At 37.6% G+C, this 9236-nt stretch overlaps 1 long non-coding RNA gene across 1 annotated transcript; it reads left to right on the forward strand.

Annotated features, from left to right (window-relative positions):
• Nucleotides 1–5152: 5152 nt before the first annotated feature.
• Nucleotides 5153–7305, forward strand: LOC121244989. Its single transcript, XR_005936516.1, has 3 exons — nt 5153–5517; nt 5737–5824; nt 5904–7305. It is a non-coding gene; the product is annotated as an uncharacterized LOC121244989 (long non-coding RNA).
• Nucleotides 7306–9236: the final 1931 nt, after the last annotated feature.

Genomic DNA, 9236 nt, shown 5'->3' on the forward strand with positions numbered 1-9236 from the left:
TGATCGATTCCCTTTTGTTAATTTGCTGTTCTTCATTAATTCAGGACTCACTAGCTAGAAAAACCAAAGATTAACCTTTCATGAAGTATGTCGAGGAAAAAAACGAAACTTCCATTGAAACTTTCTACAGAGATCTTGGTCTAGGATTAGATTTGTAACACCCGGGTCTAGCACGAAGCTTGCATACATATTTTTATTTTTATTTTTTTTTCTATTTTGGTAGAATATGATTTTTTTTTTAAATTTGTAATTAAGTTAAAGCCCAACACAACTACGCAACAATCTATGCGCGATTCTTCCTCCTCTTTCCTCCTCTAAGTTTCCAGCTTTCTATAATCATGCACACCCTTAATACACTAACCCACTCTCTACACACCCCATACATGGACGACCACACCTTTCCAGCATATTTTTTTGTCAACTGCCCAAGCCCTTCCCACGTACATCATATTTTGTTCAACTTCCCATCACCCCACACCCACCGACGGTTGCTCCTCCCCATTACTTTCTCTCCCACATTTTATTTTATTTTGTTTTCTCTGACCTAAGGCAAGCGCCTCTCTATCTCTTTTTCTGTGAGCTTCGCCGCACAAACCCTACCCTAGCCCAACGCCTTTATCCTCCACCTCTGCATCCCACCTCTATCATGCGCCTCCTGCCAGCAAGCCGCTGTCCAGCCTTTCTTATTGCCAACTAGAAGCCCAACTAAGGTGATGCAGCACCACTATTCGCACAACCAATAACTACCACGATCCCGTCGTGAGCTACCTTGCTCCTACACAGAAGCCAACATTGGAAATCACCTCCCACAGCCACGGCAAACAGAATCCATGACTCCTCCTTGCACAACGTAAACACCTCCCCATCCTGAGCCTCCTTCTCGCCTCCTCCCTCTCTCGGTTTCTTCCCCACAACCCAATGGCCAGCAAGACCACCACATAATTTTTTCGCTCAGCCTAGGTGCAACAAAGAACTCCTTCACCGCGCTACCCCTACACCATCAAGCCACCGTTCAAGCCATTGCATGTCCCCTATTTTTGACCCCCCGAAACAGAGGAAGTGTTCCGCCCATCTTGAACCACTGCACCCACCCTCCACTGAGAGCTCCATCACGTTGAGGCCCCACAGAAATCACCGCCGCCGCTCCTTTTCCGCTGCGTACTTATCGGTAAGCCACCGACAACACCTCCGTGTCACTCTCTCTCGGCTTACTCTCTATCTCCCTCACGTTTTACTCTCTCACCGTGTTACTCTCTCCCTCTCTCTCAGTTCTCCATCGCGATCACCACCCACCACAGCTCAGCTCCTCGTCCGTCGCAACTTTCTCTCTTTCGGTGAGTCTTCGTAGCACTACTAAAATGGTGAAAGTCTGGTTTACGTAAAGCTGCTACAAGAAAAATAAGGAAAACAAAACAAACAAAAACATGATTTCAGAACTAGCAGAGGGGGAGTGCTCTACTAGCAATGCAAATAAGAAAGTATGGAAGGATATCTGGAGTATGAAGGTACCTCATAAGGTTAAGGTATTTGCTTGGAGGGCATGCATTGAGGCTCTTTCCACAAGAAGCAATCTAAAAAGAAGGAAAGTAGTTGAAGATGCAACATGTCAGCTTTGTTCTTTAGATATAGAAAGCACAGCACATGCCCTTTGTTATTGTCAACTAGTTACAGAAATGTGGAGTAAGCAGTTTCCTAAGCTCAGATCAGCAGGACCAAATGGAGATTTTAGGGAGATGATTTCTCGAATACAAGATAGTTGTTGTAAAGATGAGTTGGAGAAATTGTTTATGATAGCTTGGGCTTGCTGGTACAGAAGAAATCAATGGGTTTTTGAGGAGGAACAGATCACACCAGACGAGGTCATCAACCATGCTCTTTCTTTGCATAAGACCTACAAAGCAGTTAAAGTTCTTGATCAAAGCAGTAATAAGAAGATGTCTCAATGGCAGTTACCTCCACAGGGAATGACAAAACTCAACGTGGATGGGGCAATTTTTCATGTTGAGGGCAGTGCAGGGGTAGGGCTCATTTTAAGAGATTGGGAAGGAAAAGTTTTAATGGCAGTGAATAAGAAAGAAACTGCTGTGATGGAGCCTTTGGAGATTGAGCTAATAGCGATATTGAGAGGATTGTAATTCTGCATTCCTCTTGGTCTTCAGTCTTTATGCATTGAATCAGATTCACTGTTACTAGTCCATGAGATAACCATTTCTGATATTTCGAATTCCATTTATGGGAATGTAGTAATAGACATTCAGCAGCTCAAGAGAAAATTTCAAAGTTGTTCAATTGTACACATCAATAGAGAAGCCAATGAATCTGTACACAAAATAGTAAGGTTTTCTAGAAATGTTATTGCAACTAATGTATGGTGGGATTATGTTCCCAGTTGTATTCAACAAGTCCTATGGACTGATTATTATGGGGCGTCTTAAGCAGTCTCATCTGGAAGGCATGGTGAATAAAGTTAAGCAAAAAATCAGTGGTTGGAAAATGAGGCTACTTTCTACTGGTGGAAAACTAGTTCTGTTAAGGCATGTTATATCTAGCATGGCGATTCACCTCTTTGCTGTTTTACAGGTCTCTCAAGCTACTATTAACAAGATTCATAGATTGATGAGCTCCTTCTTTTGGGGAGAAACCGAGGGGCAGAAGAAAAAGAAGTGGTGGCTTGGAAACATGTTTGCAATCCTGTGGAAGAAGGTGGTCTTGGGTTACGACATCTTCATGACATGCATAAAGCTTTACACAAAGCGTTTTGCTTAGAATCTTATACAAGATAATTCTCTATGGGCTAATTTTTTCAAAGCAAAATATGTGGGTTCGAAGCCTTGGGCTTTAATTGAGGCCACAAAAGGTTATAGAAGAATGGTTGCTAATTGTATTCCGTGTTTGTTGAATAATTCTAGATGGAAGATTAGAGGAGAGATTTTTTTTTTTTTTTTTTTTTTGGCATGACAAATGGAGGGATAATGGTCCACTAATTAATGAGATGCCATTAGTGGGTTCACCTCTGCTAAAAGTTAAAGAGTGTAGACTGTTGGATAGTTGGGATGTGAATTTTTTGGAGAATTTAGCTGGGAAGGAGAAAGTGGATGAGATTTTAGTCTCTTTATTTGGGCCTAATTCCGGAAAAGACATTCTAGTTTGGACTCCGATGGAGACAGGTACGTCCTCTACCAAATCTGCTTGGCATTGTATTCATATTGGAGGTTCTTCTCTTGATTGGCATGATTGGATTTGGCATTAAAGCCTTCTTTTAAAAAAGTCTATTCATTTTTTGAGGGCTTGGCATATGACCTTGAGTGTGGATGATCGATTGTGCCGTTTTGGTATTGCCATTGTTTCCAAATGTGATTGTTGTAATGTAGGCCACATTGAAAATATTAACCATGCGCTATTTAAGGGTGATTTTCCTCACAAAGTATGGTCTTTTTTTGGCACTTTGTTTGGTATTCCTCTTGGCAGATCTTGGAAATAAAATTCTGGGACTTGGTTTAGGCGTGCTAGCTATTCTTCTCAGGTGGGTTGTATAGTTGGCATCATTCCCATCATTGTTACTTGGCGCCTATGGAGGAGAAGATGCCTTGCTAGAATGGAAGGTATTTGAGAAACTTATGAAGTTGTTGTTCATTCTATTTGTGTGTGTCTTGGTTCCCTTTGTCATGTAGCAAAGAAACCTATGCGTTTGTCTCACCGGGATGGTAAGATATTAGAGGCCTTGCGGATTAAACCGATTGTGCCAAAAGCTTCTTGTTGCAAATTGGTTAAGTGGATTAAGCCGCCGTCGGGATGGTACAAATTAAACATGGATGGTACTAGTCTCGGAAACCCAGGATCTTGTGGCATTAGTGGGGTTATTCGGAATGATTCAGGATGTTTTGTCAAGGCTTATGCCTCTCCTATTGGTTTCAGTTCCAACAACAAAGTGGAACTTTTGGCGCTCCTTCAAGGTTTGAGATTTTGCAATGCTTTACATATTTCTAATGTGATTATAGAAATGGATTCGATGGTAGTTCTCTCTTGGTGGATGAGAGGGTGTTGTGGTGTATGCTATCTAGAGGATTTTTGGGAAGAACTTGTTGGTTTGACTCGCACTCTTTATTGCCGGTTTCAACATGTGTTTCGTGAAGGTAATATGGTGGTAGATTGGTTAGCCAAGGAAGGGGCCTCAGGCGCCGACTTGGTTTTTTCTAATAATTGCGCTTTGCGGCAGACTCTTCGTGGTTTGCTCCGTTTGGATTTCTTAGGCCTCCCATCTCTAAGAGTTTAGTTTTTTCTGGTATTTGTGGTTTTGTTTCCTTTGGCCATACATAAGATTGTCATTGATTTTTTACTTGGTTGCGGTCCTGATAGGTTTTCCCATGGGCCATTTCTTGTTACCACGGTATTCCTCAGCCATAAGTGAGGGTTTTATAAATAAATTTGGGAGGAGGTCACTCTTGGACATATGACTTCTTGCTCTTCTTAAAAGAAAAAAAAAAAAAAAAAAGTCCTATGGACTGATTTACACTTGTAATGCTGTTTGGCAGTTAATGAGAAGTGTTTTTCTAAAAAAAAAAAAAAATGGACATATTTGAGTATATATACACGGTACTACTTCTGGTTAAAATAAAGATACTGAGACGGGTATGCAGAAGGAATGTTGGTAGAGATTTTCTGTTTCAGATCAGCTTACTGATCATCACATACTGATCAACCAACTCAACAAGTCAAATTGAATTGTTTATCTGCCATTTTGGGGGTACTACCCTACGAATAGATTAAATTTCGCGCGAGCTCAAGGATAAGATGCAAGTGTTGGATTATACTTTTCCAGGAAAAAAAATAAAAATCTCTCTCTCTCTCTTCTTTTTGTTTTCTATGATATGGATTCATTAGATAAAAATAATTGATGCTTTGTTGCACTCCACAAGTGCCACCGTCCTTCTAAATTAATTATGTCCACCCACATTACATGGATTCTTCTCTTTCTTTCCTTTTCTTTTGCTAGACTCTGGGATTGGATAAGCAGTAAAGGTGTGGAGGAGAAGATTGGCTGATAAAGCTCGGCTCTATATATAGAAGATTGGCTGATCTTTCTCCTTCCAAACCCCAACCCAGCTCCAGATTCCAGCAATTAACAGTATGTTTTCGTACTCTTATCCAACGACTTGCAACAAAAATCTGGGCCCCGAATTCATTGTGGTACCGATTCCTGAAACATATAAGGAAATCAGGGTCCCTAAGAACCTGCCAATGAAATACAATGAGGCACAGTTGGGAGAGAGATTTAGGGGCTTTGACAAAAATGGAGATGGGGTTCTTAGCAGGCAAGAGCTCAGAAGTGCATTCTACAGTCTTGGTTCCTACGTCCCAGATTGGCGAGCACATCGGGCAATTCATCACGCTGATATTAATGGAGATGGATATATCGACGAGGCTGAGTTGGAAAATCTTGTGAGATATGCTTTCCAACTCGGTTACACCATCAAATAAACCTCAGTATTATTATTAATAGTATTGCTACATAAAGAGGTGTGTTTCCACTCTTAGATATATAACTAATGTCTGTCTGTGTATCTCAATAATTTTCCAGCGTTTGTAGTATCCACCGTCCACGGACTGTACTTGGATATGTGTATATATATATATATATATATATATGTATGTATGTATGTATGTATGAAGTGAGCTAGCTTCATTTTGTATGGTGTATGAAATTTCTTATATATATTTCTCTTCCGGGTTTTACAGCCAGCTTGGGGTAGTTGATCTTAGAGAAATACTTTTCAAAGCTGAATGAAAGATCAGACAAAGAAAGGAAAAAAAAAAAAGGAAACAGGTACACGTTCACTCACAATATGGCAAATCAAAAGATAAAAAACGGAATCATAATATATATTCTTGGTTCTTATTCGCAGAAATCCATATGAATCCTTGCAATTATTCTGTAAAGATGCACCTCACGAGTTAGATTGATGGGGACAAAATGAAAGCATGCAGAAATAGTCCCTCGAATAATTAAGTCCAGACGACTAAATAGTTCCTTTTTTTTTTTTTTGAGTCGGGGAAGCAGGGTTTCGAACTCCAGACTTTTATTTTTAAAGACCTGAAGTTATGTCAATTAGGCAACAGGCCTTTGGCAACGGCTAAATAGTTTCTAATAATTAATTATTAGTAATATTATTGTATCCATATATTTTCCTCTAGGCCCGGCTGGCCTCTTGATGATTTAAAGTCGCCTTTTTCAGCGCCAATACCATTAATTTACTGCATGCAAGGAATAAAAAATCTTCACTTATGTAGAAAAAGATTAATCATGAAGAAACAGTAGTACTTTAAACAATTAATATGTTAGGGAGGCATTTGTAAGCTTATAATTCAGGTATTTAGCGCGCAAGATATATATATATATCCTTTAAACATTATTCATGAATGGAATCTCATTCAAGCCGATCTTCTTAGACTTGACTTAGATTCGTTCCTTACACAAAATGCCATCACATTGTTAAGATAATATAAATAATTAAATTTGAATGATCTTCTAATCAGTTTAATTATTTATATTATCTTGACAGACATCCGGTCTACCTCATATGTCTAAATTCATCTTGGTCGGAACAATCCAGTCGGTTCAATATCGGGATCGACTCAGTCTGGTTATAATCTCTGTTTTTTTGTTTAAGGTATGGGCTAGGCCAAAATCTGGGCCTATTGTGCTGGCCCGATATACAAAAGTTTCCTTTTTTTGTGTTTTCGGGCTGGGCTAAAATTTGGGCTCAATGTTCTTGTGCCACTCCCGGCCCCATGCAGCTTGTGATTTGGCAGCAGCCGTAATGCCTATTGTACTGAAAGTTTAAGCCAACTTTGCTTAAGATCCAAGTATCAATAAACATATTTGACATACGAATTTACTCAAGGAATTTACTCAAAGTCATATAAGCTCTGATATCGCCAGTGGTGCCCCCGGCCCATGCCTGTGGTTAGGCGGGAACCACAGTGCTTGGATGTTGGCCGTTTGGGTCATACACCCCTAGCACATTATGATAATGAGTGTGTGCTCACAAACTCAACAAATAAGTGTACATGTAATTCGTAGCGGAAAAATCGAAGGGTCATAAATGATTCTCAATATCAATACTAGAGAATTTAAAATACATTACCACAATATCCAAAAGTCACTTATATTGTGGTGTAATGTATTTGCGGTGTACTCATTGATGTCTTATGGACATTGTGGTGTAATGTATTTTAAATTCTCTTGTACTGATACTTAGAATGATTTACGAACCTTTTATTTTTCTGCTGCAAATTCATTGTACACTTATTTTATTGAATGCGTTTTCACATTGGTAGGAATACTTCATTTGTAATGGATTTGGGCATGGCATTCCCATGCAGCTAGGATACTGAAGATTGATCCCATTTGTACATGCAGTCCGTTTAAAAGAAATGTGGAGCACACTTCAGATTCACATGAAAGAACTTATTTTTTTTATGATGACCCCAGTACTTTAAAAAAAAAAGAAAACCGTTGGGAGTTTGCACACCCTAATTTTACAAATCAAATGAGTCTTAGGGATCCTCTAATTGTTTTTGTTGCTTGCCCGAGAGTTGAATCTATATATGATCTCTCATTCTTCAAATGTCAAAGCAATTAGCTTTACCATGAACCATGCAACACCTCTAACTGCAAGCACTACAACAAAATTTGTCTTTTGTGACAGAGGAAACCGTCACCAACCAAGGACTCTTCTTTCATGGTCTTTAAGCAAATTCATTTTTAAAATAATAATTAAAAACCTTACGTTTGAATATTATTGAAAAATCTGATAAGCTTCGCCAATCAATGGTGCTATAAATGACAATTAGTTATGATGTATGATTATTTATTATGTTCTTTGTAAATTAATATTTTGCATTGTGATGTAACAACAATATTATTTATTTTGCATTGTTATTTATTTATTTATTTATTTAAAAACAAAATTTCAAAAAGTGTTTAAATTATTTTTTAAAAATAATCTGGGCAATTTAAATGTCATGATATTATAATTGTTTTTAAAAAAAGTGCTATAAAAATACTTTTTTAAATTTAAACAGTTTTTTTTTAAAGTATTAATAAATCTAGATTAAATCTGGTTACAATCCAAAGGCATATTGTGGTAGGCAAATCCCGAGGAATAACTAAAAGCTGCATATATAGGTTCAGCATCTTCGGTTTACCATTAATGACTTGAATTATTCTTCAGCTAATGCTATATATCTAATTACTAGAATCTAGGACTGTTCATCTAGTTTCCGACCCGGGAACCCGGATATACCCGGATCACAATCTGGATTTCAAATTCGGGCCGAAACTCGATTGAACCCGGGTTTTTTAAAACTCGGATTTCGGGTTCCAAGTTGAACCCGTTTTGTTTTTTTTTTTTTTTTAGAAGTCTGTATTTAAAAGCATAATTTTATTTTAATAAAAACCTATACCATATTAAAGATTTTTCAAGAATAATCCATGTTGAAATTCATAATTTTTTTTTTTTAATAAAAGCCTATATTTTGTGAAATTTTTTTCTAAGAGGTAATGTTAAAAAACATAGTACTAATATTGTGCAAAATAATAAAATATATAAAAATAAAAAACTAAAATGCATGCAATCTACTACATATTACATTATTACAAAATATAAAATTACAAGATATGAGTTATAAATCATAACATAGTCTTCATTGTGATTTAATCACACCAAATAAAACTTCAAGCCTATTCGATGTAGCCACCCAACTGAAGACAACCACTACATTGAAAGGAAAGGAACACCTAACACAAGCTATTGACAGTAGATACAATATATAAAAGCAGCTCAATGACCAAATATTGACATGGAAATCAATAAAAATAAATAGCTTGTAACCCCACAACATCCCACAAACTCCATCTCAATCCACTTTGAAAAGACTCTCCGAGAGAAAAACAAAGCAAAAGGGTTAAGCAATATGAAATTTTTTGCCTTCATGTGTTTACCTTTGAGCAAAAACAAAAAAAGCAAAAACAATATTACTGTGTTTATGCAAAATTACTCATAATATTCCACAATATTACTGTGTATGCAAGAAATTAGGGATGATGTATAATTAATCCTTCTAGAAATTAGGGCTAGCAATCAACTAATTAATGACTCATGGAGGGATATAACCAAATGGACCCCTGTTTGTAGCAAATCAATTGGGCTAGACATGCATGCATACCTAAAAAA

This window comes from Juglans microcarpa x Juglans regia, chromosome 8S (genome assembly GCF_004785595.1).
Source record: "Juglans microcarpa x Juglans regia isolate MS1-56 chromosome 8S, Jm3101_v1.0, whole genome shotgun sequence".
NCBI lineage: Eukaryota > Viridiplantae > Streptophyta > Magnoliopsida > Fagales > Juglandaceae > Juglans > Juglans microcarpa x Juglans regia.